The following is a 17,018-nucleotide window of genomic DNA, read 5'->3' as shown; positions in this document are numbered from 1 at the left end:
AAGTCAGAACTCCTGTACCAAAAGCTTCCCAAGAAAAATATGAATTGATTACAGGCCATGGAGGAGCTCAAGAAGGATTTTGAAAATCAAGTAAGAGAAGTAGAGAAAAATTGGGAAGAGAAATGGGAATGATGCAAGAAAATCAGGAAAAGAATAAAAAACCTGACTGAAAAAAATAACACTTTAAAAAACAGACTAACTCAAATGGCAAAAGGGGCCTTAAAAGCCAGTGAGGAGAAGAATGCCTTAAAAAGCCAAATTTGCCAGATGGAAAAGGAATTTCAAAAGCTCACTGAAGAGAATAATACCTTCAGACTTAGATTGCAGCAAAAGGAAGCTAGAGACTTCATGAGAAATCAAGATACTATTAAACAGATCCAAACAAATGAAATAATAGAAGGCAATGTAAAATATCTCATGGGAAAAACCACTTACCTGGAAAATAGATCCAGGAGAGATAATTTAAAAATTATTGGACTACCTGAAAGCCACGATCCAAAAAAGAACCTAGAAATCATCCTTCAAGAAATTTTCAAGGAAAATTTTCCTGATATTTTAGAATCAGGGGGCAAAATAGAAATTGACAGAATTCAGTGATCACCTCTTGCAAAAGATCCCCAAAAGAAAACTCCTATGTATATTATAGCCAGGTTCCAGAGTTCCAAGATCAAGCAAAAAATATTACAAGCATCTAAGAAGAAACAATTTGAATATTGCAGAAACGCAATCGGGATAACCCAGGATCTGGCAGCTTCTACACTGAGGGACCAAAGGGCTTGGAATATGATATTGTGGAGGTCAAAGGACCTGGGATTAAAACAAAGGATATAGGAAGGATATACCCAGCAAAACTGAGTATCATGTTTCAGGGAAAAATATGGTCATTCAATGAAATAGAAGACTTTCAAGCTTTCTTGAAAAAAAAAAAGAGTTGAATAGAAAATTTGACATTCAGATACAAGAAGCATGAGAAGGTAAACAGGGAAAAGAAATCATAAGGAACTTATCAAAGTTGAATTCTTCACATTCCTACATGGAAAAATGATCATTGTAACTTATGAAACTTTTCTCAGTCTGAGGATAGTTGAAGGGAATATAAATATAAATAAATATATATATATATATATATACACACACACATCAATACATGCATATGTATATGTACACATATATACATATATGTATATACACACATATATACATATATGTATGTATACATACATGTGTGTGTCTATATAGGAGAGTATATGTGCATATGAATACATATGTGAGTGTGTATATACATAGGTATACATAGAGGGCACAAGATCAATTGAATAGGAAGGGATGATACTTAAAAGCTGATATTGAGAGCTGAGAGAGGAATATAGTGAGAGGAGATGGGGAGAGACAGAATGGGGTAAATTATCTCATATAGAAGAGCCAAGGGAAAACTGTTACAATGGAGGGGAAGAACAGGAAGGCATAAGAGAATGGGTCAACCTTACTCTCATTGAATTTGGCTTAGGGAGGGGAATGACATACACACTAGATAGGGTATCTTGCCCTATAGGAGGGTAGGGGGTAAAGGGATAAGAGGAGGGGTGATGGAGGGGAGGCGGGTAGTTAGAAGTACACACTTTTGAAGAAGAGACAGGATCAAAGTAGAGAATAGAACAAGTGGGAGTGGAATGGAGTGGAGGGGAATATAGTCTTTCACAATTTATCCACTATGGAAATGTTTTGCATAACTACACATGTACAACCTATATTGAATTGCTTATCTTCCCAGTAAGGGTGAGGGAGGAAGGGAAAGAATCTGGAGTTCAATATCTTAAAATCCGATGTTTTAAAAATATATATTATCATTATATATATATGGGAAATAAGATATACAGGCACTGTGGTATGGAGATCCATTTTGCCCTACTAGAAAGTCAGAGGGGGCAAGGGGAAGGATATAGGAGAGGGCAGATTTGAGGAGGGGGTATATAGTGGGATCACTGTTTTGGGGTGGTGGGTTGGGGAAAGATGGGGAGAAAATTTGTAATTCAAAATCCTGTGGAAATGAATGATGTAAAGTAAAAATAAACATAAAATTTAATTTAAAAATCATATTGGTTTTACCTACCCATGAACAATAAATATTACTTCTATTTGGATCTGAGTTTATTTGTACAAATACAAAAAGTACATTTATGTTTATGTTCATATAGTTCCTATGTCTTTTTTTGGCAAGTATAAACTTTTATACTGTCTAGGTTTTTTAAATTGTCTAAAGCAATATTCAGTAATATTACTGACACATAGTATAGTTTTCACTTTTTTTTCACTTTTGAGTAAATCTATTTCAACTTTAACTTTGAGTTTATTATTACAATCCCCCCTTTATTATAGACTAAATTCTGCTCCTGACATTTATTTTATCTTTGTATGTGTCTCATTTTTACAATGCTTCCTAAAAGCAACATATTGTTCAAAGTTTTAATCAGCTATCCATTTCCATTTCATTGGTAAATTCATCCCATTCACATTCCAAGGTACGATTACCGTTGTTTCCCTGATAATAAGAAAATAAGCCCTCCCCTTACTGTGTAAGATTCCTCTAAAATAAGCCCTCCCCCAAAAATAAGCCCTATTGAGATTGCTACTGTAGTGAAGGTGATCCCCTGCACTACACGCTACATTACGGTACCCTCTGTATGCACCGATCCCCCCACCGTGAAACGCACGCCGCGCTCCGAGCTGTATCCAATCAGAGCTTCAGCAGTGAGCGCGTCATCCTGTTCTTCCCCAGTGATTTGCTTATTGAATAAAGGTACATTTTTTTGTTCACATTTACCTGTTTATTAAAATTGCTGTCAATGTTCATTAAAATAAGCCCTCCCCTGAAAATAAGCCCTCTGGTGTATTTCTGTCCAAAAAAAATAAGACAATGTCTTATTATCGGGGAAACACGGTACTTGTTGTGTACATTCCTCCTTCCTATGTTCCCTCACTATCCTTCTCACTTCTATTTTCCCTCTCCCTCCTCACTCCTCTGCTTTAGTTCTGCTTGCTACCTTGTCCTCCTATTCCTTAACTGACTCACCCCTCTAAGAGCTCCTCCTCTACCCTATCCCCTTGCCCTCTTGTTTATTTCTGAATTTTGATGACTTTTATCATTCAGGATGATAATTAACTTTTCTGGGTAAGTTCCCTTTGGTCATAACCCCAGCTCTTTCACTCTGTGGAATACAGTATTCCAAGACCTACAGTCCTTCAACACAGTAGCTGCTAGATCTTGTGTATTCCTTATTGTAGCTCCATGATATTTAAATTGCTTTTTTTTTCTTGTTGCTTCTAATATTTTCTTCTTAATCTGGGAACTTTGAATCTTGGCTATATACTTCACCTTTTTTCTATATTACAAGGATTCCTTTTTTTCTATAATGGATAGTTGACGTGGAATCCTATGGTGAGAGCCAACAGGAGTTTAACTTTGGAACCCTGTGGCTTATAGAGAGGAGAGAAAAAGATCAACAACTTAGGAAAGGAGGGGTCTCCTGTGGTTTCTAATAAGACTGGTAAGTGAAGGAGGCTGGGCTTTTAATGTAGAACAGAAAATACCAAGATCTAAAGTGTGAGCTCCTAGTTAAAGTAGAATTATATTAACCTCTATCTTGAACTCTGCTTGTAAATTGTAGTAACCAAATAATAATGTACTGCATCAGACTTTCCTTAAGCATCTGCACTGCAGTGATCTTTTGATGTACAAAAACAAAATAAATCCACACATACAACAATTCAGTCCCTGTCTTCTAACTTAGGTCATGCAGATGACCAAAAACTAAATGACTTAATTCACTGGGGTTTCAAGAAGCCCTCCTCCTGGTTGTTCTAATTTTAATAAAACAAGACTTATTACTAGAAAGCTGATTTTCTAGTAGGGACAGCAAAAACATATGACATATGTTAAGAGATGACTGAACCAGCCTCTAGGGGTGAGCTTTGATATAGCATTGACCTAACAACAGCAAACATATATTGAAAGGCAGGGAGAACAGATGGGTAGCCCTAGTGTTGTTCTGCCTCTCCATGAATTATTAAGAGATTCAGAGGCTATCCGCCTTTTAGGATTTATGGTATGACAAGGGCCAAAAACTGCACGGGATAAGAAGGTATAAGATGTGTACTGTTTGACCCCAGAGGACATAACTGGTAGGAATATGTGAAAATTGGAAAAAAGCAAATATGGCTAGGAGCCAGGGAAAACAAAAAACAAAGAACCACCCACAACACATGCCCTAGCAAATAAAATCATCTCACAATGAAATGGAAGACCTCAGGAGGTTGGAGGGAAGGGTACCCACCACAGAAGATTTTTATCGGAATTGTAGAAGGGATTTCTTTTCAGGTATGGGTTAGACTGTGTAACTGCTGACATTGCTGGTACTCCTGAAACTCAGTCATTCTATATGGATGGGGGGCAGTCTACAATGGTGGAGGGAGTCAACATCTACAACACACCTGATCCAACAGAACACATTAACTAAGGTGAACAGAGCACTCTGCTAGGTTGAGGAGAGACAAAGTTTAAATCAAATAGTCCCTGACTGTGACTTTTACAGTCTAGCAGGATCATGGCATCTAGAGCCAATAGGATTCACCTTTTTAAAAATCTGCCATAATATTCAAGACTGTTGAATATGTGAGTTTGTAATCCATGATTCTTGTGAATTGCTATCTAGATACATCTCCCCCCTATTAAGCTTTTCAAGATATTTTTAACCCAAACATGTCTCAATATTAAATTTTATTTTATCAGAACACTCCAGCAATTTAAAATGTGAAAATTTTTTTGTATCCTGACTCTGTCATTCAAGTTTTTTAGCTATTCCTCTCAACTTTATGTCTTTCCCAAATTTGATGAGAGAAAGGTAATAAAATCTTAGAGTGAATTGAGAAGACTAATTTTTTAAAGGAGGGAAGATGATAGTCCTATTTCTCTGTGCTCTGATCAGGCTGAACCTGGAGAACTGTTCAATTTTCGGCACCACATTTTAGGAAGAATATTAATAACCTGGAGACCATTCAAAAGAATGTGTTAAGGAGAATCAAGAAACTTGATGTAAAGCTCTACTATGATTGGTTGGTAGATCTGAGCATGTTTAATTTGGAGAAAAGAAGATTCAATGGGACATGATACCTCTTTCCAAGTATTTTAAAGGTTATATTGAAGGGAAATTAGATGTTCTCTGCATAGTCCTGGTCTTTGGAACTAGGAGTGGTGGGTGCAAGTGGTAGAGAAAGACATTTTAATTTGATACATTGGGGAAAAACACTTTTGTCATAATTAGAGAGATTCAAAAATAGATTGGGATGCCTTAGGTATTAGAGTTTCTCCTTACAAGAATTGGTTCAGTGAAAGCTGGGTATTGACTGCTTGACACTGCTATAGAAAGGATTCTTATTCAGTTAGGGGTATGATGGAATGGCCTCTGAGGCCTTCAAAACAATGAAATTTTGTTAAGATTCTGTGCAATTCACCTTTTCTGCAATAGCAAATGTTTCTTTTGTTGGATTCCTATGGAATATATAAGGGTAAAAACAATCCCAAAACAATTATTCTATTAGGACATTTTCCCCCTCTCTGGCAGTGTTTTTTGTCAACTAAAGGACACTTTTTCTGATTTCCTGATTGCTCTGTTTTGGGGATTAAAAATCCTACTCATACAAATAAGAACATTTGTTAATTCAGTCCTGGAACAGATTTATAACAGAAGACTTCCTTATTGTTTTTTGAAAGGCAGAAAGGTTGCATTATACTTACCTGTATTTTAGTGAGTCAAATTCTTTATTTTTCAATTTTGTAACTCATAAATAAATATTTAATAATAATAAAAGGTTAATAATAACCTTGTGCATCTTTAGCACAGTGGCTAATTAGTGTCAGAAACCAAGGACTTTATATCCCTCCTAACTGAAGAATAGAAATGACATAACATCTGAAACTGTTCTCTGTGTGTACATGTGTCTCTTATGAGCTCTGCTGAGAAGTGCCAAAGTTTGGAGCCTTTTCTTCTGGGTCTGCCAAGATTGAGCACTTAGCATGTTAAAATGTTTCACTGCATGGTTCTCTCTGCACAAGCTTTAAGCTACCTGATTCATCATTGGAAACCAAATAATTGTTCATGTCTCTCCAAATCTCATTGTTTTCCATTTTTCCTCTTAAACTGCAACTGTCAGGAAGTGATTGTGCTTCTAATTGTTTTTCTTCAAGCTATACTCATCTTTCCCTACACTTCCATTGAGCCCTTGCCAAGTTATGACTTTGTCAGAGGACAATCGGATGTTTGTACGTTGGCCCTTGGGGTAACTTCTTTCTTCATAATGGAAAAATGCAAGAAGTACGAAATATAAGAAGACAGGATCTGTCACCCCTTGGAAGGGCTGCTTGGTTGCCTGGCATCATGGAAATCTGCCCAGTCTACATGGTAAAGGTTGTCCCACCCTGGATGTTGCTCATGTCTGTGTAGGAGAGCAATTCATTCATGGATGGAAAATGGGCTATAAAAGAGGTGAAACAAACCAATGGCACTTTTCATATGACATATCAAACATATTTCTGGAGATCTGTGGTTGTAGCAAACATAAGAATGAGTTGGTATGTACTTTTTTTAGGGCCAAGTGGTATATATAGTTTTGTCTTGATATTTTTTTCCTTTGAAAAAGTAGTATAAAAAATAGAATAAATATAAAATATAAAATATTTTAATATAAAATAGAGTCATAGAGTATAGGCACTAGACTTTATCTAGTCCTTCTTTCTTGTGTGTCACAAAACTCACTTGCACTCAGGTATGCCTTATATGTTAGGACCACTTGTGTACCTTCCCACCTTCCTACTTCCCCCACATCCTACCTCACTCTCAAAGCAGAACCCAAAAAAAGCTTATAAAATGCAGGATTACAAGACTAGTAGGAGATCAAATATGATACACAGAAGGGTCACTGTGTCAATTAACACAAACATTTGCTTAGTCCTTCAAGGTCTTCCTTAATTTCAGTTCTTGTACTGTTTTATTGATTTCTTTCATCATTGGTTTTCAGTTGGTATATATTAATGGCATGGGGCATGAAAATACAGACTCATAACTTATAATCTCACTCAGTTCAGGACTGAACATGACTGAAGTTGGTCAAAACTCCATCCATGTTTACTCATTCACTGTCTTGCTGTATTCATGAATCCTCTCTCCCAGTCAACCATTCTACTCATTATTTCCAAGATCTATACCTGTTAAATATGCCCGAATAACTGCTCCCACTTGGTAATAATTCAGAAACTAGTCCACAAAAATAGTGATTCATTTTCATGATGAGGTGAACGTCACACTACTATTCTCATTCTCCATGTATCAAACCCTTCACTTTGTTTACAAACACTAGCTTTCAGTCCAAACTCCTCCCTTCACTACTTCTAGTCAGTTGCTAAGGACCAATTCTAGCCCAGAAGGATGTTCCTGATGCTTTTAAATTGGTCTGGAGAATAACGGACATGTATGCCCAGTGGGTGTCAAAAAACTTACATGAGGTAATGATTGCAAAGAATTCTGCAAACATTGAAGTGTTATATAAATGGCAGTTATTATTAGACTATTCACCAGGCCTACAGTTTCATTCCCTAAGCCTTTGACTAGCACTTCTGCCAAACAGTGTTTATAGAGCAGTATGGGGGTATGCTGGTAAATGTTTGACAACTAGTCTCTCCAGAAAAAAAAAATAGGTGCACACACTTTTAAGTTTAATTAACATTATTAACACTTTTCATCAAGATAGTCAAGAAAACCATGTCCAGATCTAATTATAGTTATTATAGATTTCTAAGGTATAAATGCTCATACTGAAAATTTAACAAACAGCTCTGCAAGCTGGTTAGAGCTGGCTCCAGCACTCTCCTGTTTGCCTTATAGCACACATGTTCCTCTGTTCCAGTCATCCTTAATATCTGACATTGCCTTCATGAGGTCCATTCATCTTGAAGGTGGGGAAGTTTTAGAAATAGTGTCTGCTCCAGTTCCATACTCAGATTTAATTCAGAGAAACTGAATTTATATTTTTGTAGGTATTTATAATAGAAATGGAATTTTCACTAAACAAATACTGGACTTCAAGGATCAAGATACTGGCTTTCAGAAAATGAGGGAGACATGGGTTATTGGGAAAAAGAATATGCCACAGTGCAATGACAGTAGACAGGTAAGAAGTAAGCAGATCTAGGAGGACTATTTATGGCAATGTTGTAAAAGGAAAAAAAATGGAAGACTTAAAAATTATGATCAATACAATGACCAACCATGATTCCTGAAACCCAGTGATGAATACTACTCATCTCCTGACACAGAGACAATGAACTAAATGTGCTGAAGAAGAGGCATTATTTTTGTAAATAGTATTTTATTTTTTTGCCAATTACATGTAAAGAAAGTTTTCAACATTCATTTTTACAAGATTTTGAGTTTCAAATTTTTTTCCCTTCCTCCTTCCCATCTCTACTCCCCAAGACATCAGGCAATGTGATATAGGTTTACATGTGCAATCATGTTAAACATATTTCCACATTAGTCATGTTGTGAAAGAAGAATCAAAGCAAAAGGGAAAAACCATGAAAAAGAAAAATAGCAAAAAAACAAAGCAAAATAGTATGCTTCTATCTGCATTCAGGCTTCATCAGTTCTTTCTTTGGACCATGAGTCTTTTGGAATTGTCGTGGATCATTGTATTTCTGAGAAGAGCTAAGTCTATCATAGGTGATTGCTGGACAATGTTGCTGTTACTGTGAACAGTGTTATCCTGCTTCTGCTCACTTCACTCAGCATCAGTTCATGTAGGCCTTTCCAGGTTTTTCTGAAACCTGCTTGCTCAGCATTTCTTATAGCACAATAGTATTCCATTAAATTCATATACCACAGCTTGTCCAGTCATTCCCCAATTGATGTGCATTCCCTCAATTTCCAATGTTTTGGAGAGACACTTAAAAAAATTTGACAGTGTGGGAATTTGTTTTCCTTGACTACACACACACACACACACACACACACACACACACGCATATGTATATACATATGTTGTAAGGTTTTGTTTTCTTCTTTTGTTTTTATGTGGGAGGGAAATAGAGAAAATAAATACTTGTTAATTTAAAAAAAAATTAAACTGAATAAAAAGAGATAAATATTCCCTAGGTCTTATCTCTTAATTTGGACATTTGATAAGAGTCATAAGATTTAGAGTTTGAAGGGGCTTTACAGTCATCTGCTTCTGCCTTCTCATTCTGTAGATGAGTATGCTGATGATTGGAGACTAAATTACTTGATAAAGGTCAGGGCAGCACTTAGTAGAAGAACAACAATATGAAAAGTTCTTATTTCAAATTCATTGATCTTCCCATGATAACACACAATCATCCTCACTATATCCACTCAACATCAGGATGAAATAAATAGGAATCAGAGAATTTGCTTACCAGAGATTCATACACCATTGAAAGTTCATATAATGACTTGGGCCACACAGTGAGGTAACAGTCATGACTTGATCAAACATGAGTGACAGCATGCTACCATTCACATATGCAGCTGAGCCATTGGCAAAGGGAAGGAGAGGCAACAGTTTTATGACTTGAAAGAAACTCAACAAATCGACCTTATTAAACAGTCCCCAACTCCTGATCTGAGCTAGAAAGAGAACATATCTTTCCCATTCCAGTGCCCTCCCTCACTCCTGAATGACGTGGCAAGCTAGTGCAGTTGAGCAATCACATAACACAATGTCTGTCTATTTTTCTTAAACATTTTCCAACTGTATCATGTGAGTTTGTTATTGTTGTTGATTATATTCTGTTTTTCCTAAATCCCCACAGCTGGGGTTCTGTTCATTTTGCTTTAGCCTCCTTAGAGCTTGGAAAAGTCAGACAAATTCCAAAGGCTAAATTGTCCTGAATTAAAATGGTTTTCCTTCATCCCTAATCCAGAAGGTTTAATGAATATAAAACTCATTTAGAACTTCTTGGTAACTCTCAACTAGGGATTCTTTATCATGCTTTTAGATTAAAGGGCTAAAGACTGAAGCATCTGGAATGAGTCCCACACTTTCCTCCAGATGTACCATGACTTCTTCTAATTGCCTGGTGTTCTGATAGGCAGTGGTCTGTTCAGTGATTAAGTGATCAGAAAAGAAGCTAAAGTCTCAAGATTTCCAATCCTGGCTCCTTGTGTGTTTGGGGACAAGCCATGCCTCTGCACTGAATATTCTGGAGCCTGGTTTTATGTACCGTCAGGGGTAATGAATACATGAAATCACAGAACTGGAGATTTGGAAGGGATCTCAGTGGCCATCTGGTTCAATCCATACCCACAAAACAGTCTTTACTACAACACACACGACAAGTGGTTGGATGGCCTTTGATGATGCTCTTCTATGAAGGAAGTCACTATGCTACTCAGGTAGTACATTTCTTTTTGGACAGTCCTAATAATTATAAATATTTTCTTTAAATAAGGCTTAAATTTGTCACTATGCAACTTCCAGCCAGTGCTCCACCCAGGGCCAGGTCTATACTACACAAAGTGGAGTGAGAATTGGCCAAATACCCAGATTATTTAATACTATAGCCATCCAATCCAAAGCAAATTCATTATTTTGAAATGACTTGACTAGATATGTTTAGAAAAAGTGGTCTAAGGATGTTGAGTAGTGTTCTTACTAAATCCATTTATGGGCTGTAAACATAGTGCTTTTTAAGTAAGAAATCAAATATGATGACATACAAACACAAAGGATATTGTGAATGTAATGTGGGACTGATAGAGTACATAGGAACAAGTGCTCTGGATTACTCAAGAAATAAATAAAAAGTTTTGATTGCCAGGTTTAAAAAGTTTTTTTTAATAGCTCTGTAGATCAAGAATAAAATAAAAATGGACTGTCATTTTAAATTCAGATTGCCCATAATATTCTCATATAGATAGCAGAGGAGGGGCTTATGGGAAATATTCATTAGAGGATGGAGAAAAAGGACTAATAGATATACTCCCAGTACAAGGTCATTTTATGAATGGAGGATGTCATTTATTAGTCAAGCATAAATAATATGGATAACACTTTGTATTTATGTGAAGCTATAAATAAACTGATTTTCAGGACCCACACCTTTTAAATGAAATTATTAAGCATTTTGCTGAATCTTTTCCAGAATAGTCCATTAATTAGACTGTAGAGGCTTTTTAAAATGGTGACTCATGACATTTAAAACATAAATTATTAACTATTAAATGGGCTACTCTGAAATGCAGAATTTTCTGCAGCAAAAGAGACTCTAATTTTCCAAATGATTTATAGAATCAACATGAATTTCTTGCACTGAACTTCTACACTTAGTTTTTGTGGTTTGATTTAACTTTTTATTTATAATAAATAAATTTACTTATTATAGTTATTTTAAAATAACTATAAAAAGTTATTTTATAACTTTTCACACAAAATGAAAAATTCCAAAGAATGTAAGTGTCTATAAGTATGAAGAAAAAAAGCCAAAAGAAATGGTTGAAAAATGAATAAATTCAATCAGTCCACAAAGCTGGATAGACTGATAGTTCACCTAATTAGTTGAAATAACTGATTTCCTGACAATTTCTTACCTACATTCCTTTAATGTACCCAAGTAAGATTTATCACAATGGTTTGGATAGTAGGCATGCAATAAATTCTGAGTGCCATGTGGCCAATCCAGGAAGTACAAGGAGTTGGAGAATGGAGTCGTTACTGAAGTTGACTTAAAAGGGAAAATTCTCTCTCTATCTCTCTGTCTCTCTGTCTCTGTCTCTCTCTCCTTTCTCTCTCCTCTCTAATTGCTGATATAATTGTTATGCTACACTATGATGTGGAAGTTGCCAAGAAAGCCAGTGCACAACTGGGAAAAGAGGATGGGTTCTATTTTTTATATATTGCATTTCTGATGTCACTAAGTCTGCAGTGCAATAGGAAGGAAACTGACTTATAGGACCAAAGGCTTTCTAGCTGCAAAAGACTAGTCATTATTTAATGTAACTCTCTCATTTTTATAGGAAAGGAAATTGAACCTTAGGGAGAGGGAGGCCATGGAATTAGTAAATGGAAAAGCCAAAATGTGGTCCTTTGACTCTTTTCTCCCTCCACCACCCCTGACTGCCACCTTGAAACATAGATACAAAATTTTCTCCACCTTCTAGGCCCAGTTCATGACTTGCTGTCTCACTTCACTTGGTTTTTCACTGAATTTAACTGACTTCTTTCATCCTTATTTCCTCCAGTCTAGCTTTTTTCATAAAGGTACTCAGTTTCTCAAGCTATCTCTAGAATAATTATAAGCCACTCTTAATTGGTTCTTCAAGGGTTTTGCTTTGAAAAACTGTAGAATATCTCCACCAAAGCCCTATTCTGATGTCCCTTTGTGTAGAACTGACCTTATGGACAGTATTTTGCCTCTTTTTGTATTCGTAGGACTTAGCACAGTGCCTGTCACATAGTAGGCACCTAATGAATGTTTATTGACTGACTGACCTTGGACTCTTGGCATGGAAGCACAAGTTCTGGGCATGTTCTAAATATCTAGACAGGCTTCAAGTACAGATGCAATAGCATATTGTATTTAAGTTAGCTAAGAATCAGCCTAGAGAAATTCCAAGGAGTTTAACATTGGGCTATTAAATGTTTCTGCTATAGAAACACAAAGATGGTCTCCTCCTAGAAATGCCATGGTAAGGGAGAAAGGGTCTATAATAATATTGAAGTTGAAGATTTTTTTTGAATAAAATTATATTGAAACTTTTTTTTTCCTTTTGGTTTAGAGAAGGGGGAGTTTAGATCCATGGTGACCCAGGAAAGTTCAACTCTTTCAATTTATGTAGATTAACAGCTTATATGTAACTTATTATAGTAGTGGGTTTTTTAATTCACTAAGATTATATTTACCCATTGTCACAGATCTGGCATGTTTCAGGATGTAGATCAAAGTGACCTACCCTACATACTAAGCTTACCGATAAATGAAAAAAAGATAAATGTTCAATATTAAAGAAGCATTCAATATATTCTGAGAAAGAATACAAGATCTGAAGAGATTTTTTGCTTCTTGAAAACTCTAGACCAGGTATGTCAAACTCATGAACTACAGTTTACATTTGTGCTAGCCAGCTCAATTCCTGAGTTATACACAAAGCATATTAAAATGTAATTGGGAAATATTTAACAAAATAAAGATACAATGGAACATAGATAATGTGAATATGTGCTTTTCTAAGTCAATATGTAGCTGACAGGGATTCTTATGTATGGTTTAGTAGTTCCCAATTCTATCTGAGTTTGATACAACTGCTCCAGACAACAGAAATGAAGGAGGAATGAACAAATTCAGCACTCAAGAATGACAACAGCAGTAGAGCAAGAATTGTGAGACCAGTTAAATGTGCACAATAAAATTGAAGGTAGAAGTCTGGTGGAGGTAACATTGGAGAGATGAGCATTATGGACAGAACCTTGTGACATCCTGACTGCAGGTGAATCAGTTTTGTGGGACAACATTACAAAATGAGAAATTACATGAGGAGAGAGGATCAGGGAGAGAGAGGGGAGTGTAAGATGTTTCTGGATCAAATCAAAGGCTAGTAAGGAGGGAATATTGAAACTTGTGATATCTCAGGAAGAGTAAAACCTTCAGAGGAGTAGATTATGAGGGGTAGGGGAGGATTGAAAGAGGAGGGAAAACTGGGAGGCTTTGCTTTGGTAGTGTGAGGGAATTTTGCTGTTGAATGTTCCCATGGGTGAGGAGCGAAGTTCTGTGAAGGGAGATAGTGACCTTTAACTGGGTGTCATTTGGAATATTTGGTGCTTGAAAAGATCACTCATTTGATTTTGTAAGTGTGTGTGTGTGTGTGTGTGTGTGTGTGTGTGTGTGTGTAGTTAGATTTATTAGGGGCAACTGACATCTTAGGGAGAAAGAGAGCATGGACCCAGGGAGGAGATTTCTAGACAGATGGGGAACTGTATAGATCAGTATTGGGCTACATAATCAGGAATGTGCTGTTGGGTGGTCCTACAATTGACCAGCATCTTTTGTGTCACCTCCTGGAAGCGGCATTTTTCTGAGAATGAAGCACAATATAAAAAGGAGAAAATCCATGTTCTGCTGTGTGGTGGTAGAAAGTGCCAAGAAGAGAGAGCCAAGAATGGATACTTGGATATTTTACAGAGAATAGAGAAAGAAATGCAATTATAGGAATCATGAATCAGAGAAAAGGATCTAGAGTAGACAGAGAGAATGAACAATGAAGAGAGTGAGAGAAATCCTTTCTGGAAAGGGGCACAAAATATTAAATTTTAAAAGCTAATTAGCAGGAATAGTTGAAGGTGGGTAGAAGGTAAAAATCTTGACTAACTGAAAGGGGGAAAAAAGAGGTGAGGGAAAATTAAATAACCGGATAAAATGAAAAAGAAAAAAAAAGGAATTAATAAGCAAAACTCCAAAAAGAAAGGAGTAACAAATGGGAAGAGAGTATTGGCAGTGAGGGAAAAAGAACCAGTTGGAATAGAGCCCCCTAACAGCTAACTTAACTGAAGAGACATAATTCTGTGTTTACAGTGGAAGAGGCAGGGAGAAAATTATAACTTGAAAAAATCAATATTGGAGACAAATGGAAAAAAGATATAAACCTAGTTCTCATAACTTAAAATGTGAATGGATTAAGCAATCCAATAAAACAATAAAGAGTGACAGATTGGATTAGAAATCAAAACCCAACAATGTGTTGTTTATAAGAAACATATTTAAAAAACAAAACATACAGAAAATAAAACTTAGGAGAATGTGAAAAAATTACTGTGCTTAAAATGAATCCAAAAAAGCAAGAGTCGTAATCATACTTTTAGACAAAGCAAAAAGAAACATTCAAAAAATTAAATTGTATAAACAAGGAAACTACCTTATCCTAAAAAGAATTATAGACAACAAACCAGTATCATTACTAAACTTATATGCTTTGGATCTCTTAGTATCCAAATTCATAAAGGAAATATTAACTCTCAGTAGACACAAAAACATGATTGTGAAAGGAAACTTCAATGTCCCTCTCTCTGTTTTGGAAAAGTGTAACAGAAAGATAAACAGAAAGGAAAATATGAAACTGAACACATTTCTGGATAAAGTAGTGCTTAAAGGCTTATGAAATCTTGTAAACATTGGTGCAAAAATATATCTATTTCTCAGCACAAGATGGAAATTTTACAAAAAGATTATTGTGTGTCAGGGCACTGAGAAGTTGCTAATGTAAAAAGGATTACTTTTTATTTTTTGCTTTTTTTGGAGGGGAGAGGGCAGGGTAATTGGGTTTAAGTGACTTGCCCAAGATCACACATCTAGCAAGTGTTAAGCATCTGAGGCCACATTTGAACTCAGGTCCTCCTGACTCCAGGGACTGTGCTCTATTCACTGCACCACCTAGCTGCCCTAAAAGGATTACTTTTTATAGAACATAACACAATGAAAAAGCAAAACAGTTATTAGTTCAATGATCACAAACAAAAGACATAGACCCGCATGGACACTTAATAATGAAATTCTAAATAATGGGATCAAAGAACAAGTAATAGAAACAATTAATTATGTGAAAGAAAATGATAACCATTTATTTTTTGGATTGAGCTAAAACAGTCCTAAGGGGGGAAAAATCATATCCCTACAAAGATATACTAACAAAAAAAGAAAAGATTAATGAATTTAATATGGATTTAAAAGTTGGAAAGTCAACAAATAAACTGAAAATAAGCTTAAAAGAGGAAATATTAAAAAAAAAAATTAGAGAACAAATAGGTAGATTGGAATAATAAAAAATCCTAGAAATGGCAAATGAAACTAAAAGCTGGTTCTTTGAAAAGACTAATAAAATTGATAAACCTTACCTAATTTCATTAAAAAGAAGAAAGCAAAAAATCGAATAAATAAAATAGCAAAATGAGCAAGGTGATATTACAACAAACCAGAAGAAACAAAAGACTAATCACAACATATTATGCACAGTTATATTCTGGCCAAGCTAAGAACATAAAAGAAATAGAGAAATACCATGAAATATATGAAGCATCCAAACTATCAGAAGATCAGATAGAGATCTTAAATAACCCAATCTTCGAAAAAGGATATAGAGTTACCTGTAAAAGAATTATCAAATATGGTGGTAGGGGGTAAAAACTGGTCCTATGTGGATTCACAGAAGAATGCTATCAAACTTTTAAAGATTTATTAGTACCTATATTTCTCAAATAATTCTCAAAAACTTAGAAAGAATTTTGTCAGAATTCTTTTATGAGATAAAATATAGTCCTACTCTCTAAACTGTATAAAACACAGAAGGAAAACTATAGGTCACTATCATTAATGACTATTGACTCAAAACTTTTAAACAAAATCCTTTCAAACAGACTACAGCAATTTGTCCAAGAAATTGTTCATTATGAAGAGGAATTTATATACAAGGATGTGCAAGGGTACAAGGATGGTTCAACATTAGGGAAACAATCAACATAATCATCTTAAAAACCAAAATGTTCAAAACCACATGATCATCTCAGGGGAAATCCAGAAAAAAAAAGCCATTAATAAAGCACAACACTCATTTATACTAAAAACCCTATAAAATATGTTCATAGGCAGACTTTTATAATATAAATAGCATCTATCTAAAATCAAAAGCAGGCATCATATTCAATGGGGATAAAGTAGAACATTTTTCAGTAAATACAGGATTGAAACAAAGATAACCACTATTCTTTTTTTTTTAAGCAATCAGGGTTAAGTAACTTGCTCAAGGTTACACAGCCAGTTATTTCTGGGTGTGGTGCTGAGTATCTGAGCCTGGATTTGATCCCCAGGTCATCCCGACACTGGAGCCGGTGCAGTGCTCTTACTCGCTGAGCCACCTGGCCTCCCCTAAGCGATTGGGGTTAAGTAACTTGCTCAAGGTTACATG

This window comes from Petaurus breviceps, unplaced genomic scaffold (assembly GCF_028583685.1).
Source record: "Petaurus breviceps papuanus isolate PSGF00001 unplaced genomic scaffold, PetGlider_PUasm1.0 187, whole genome shotgun sequence".
NCBI classification, from domain to species: Eukaryota; Metazoa; Chordata; class Mammalia; order Diprotodontia; family Petauridae; genus Petaurus; species Petaurus breviceps.
The sequence above is the reverse complement of the archived record's forward strand: the minus strand, read 5'-3'. Positions refer to the sequence as shown.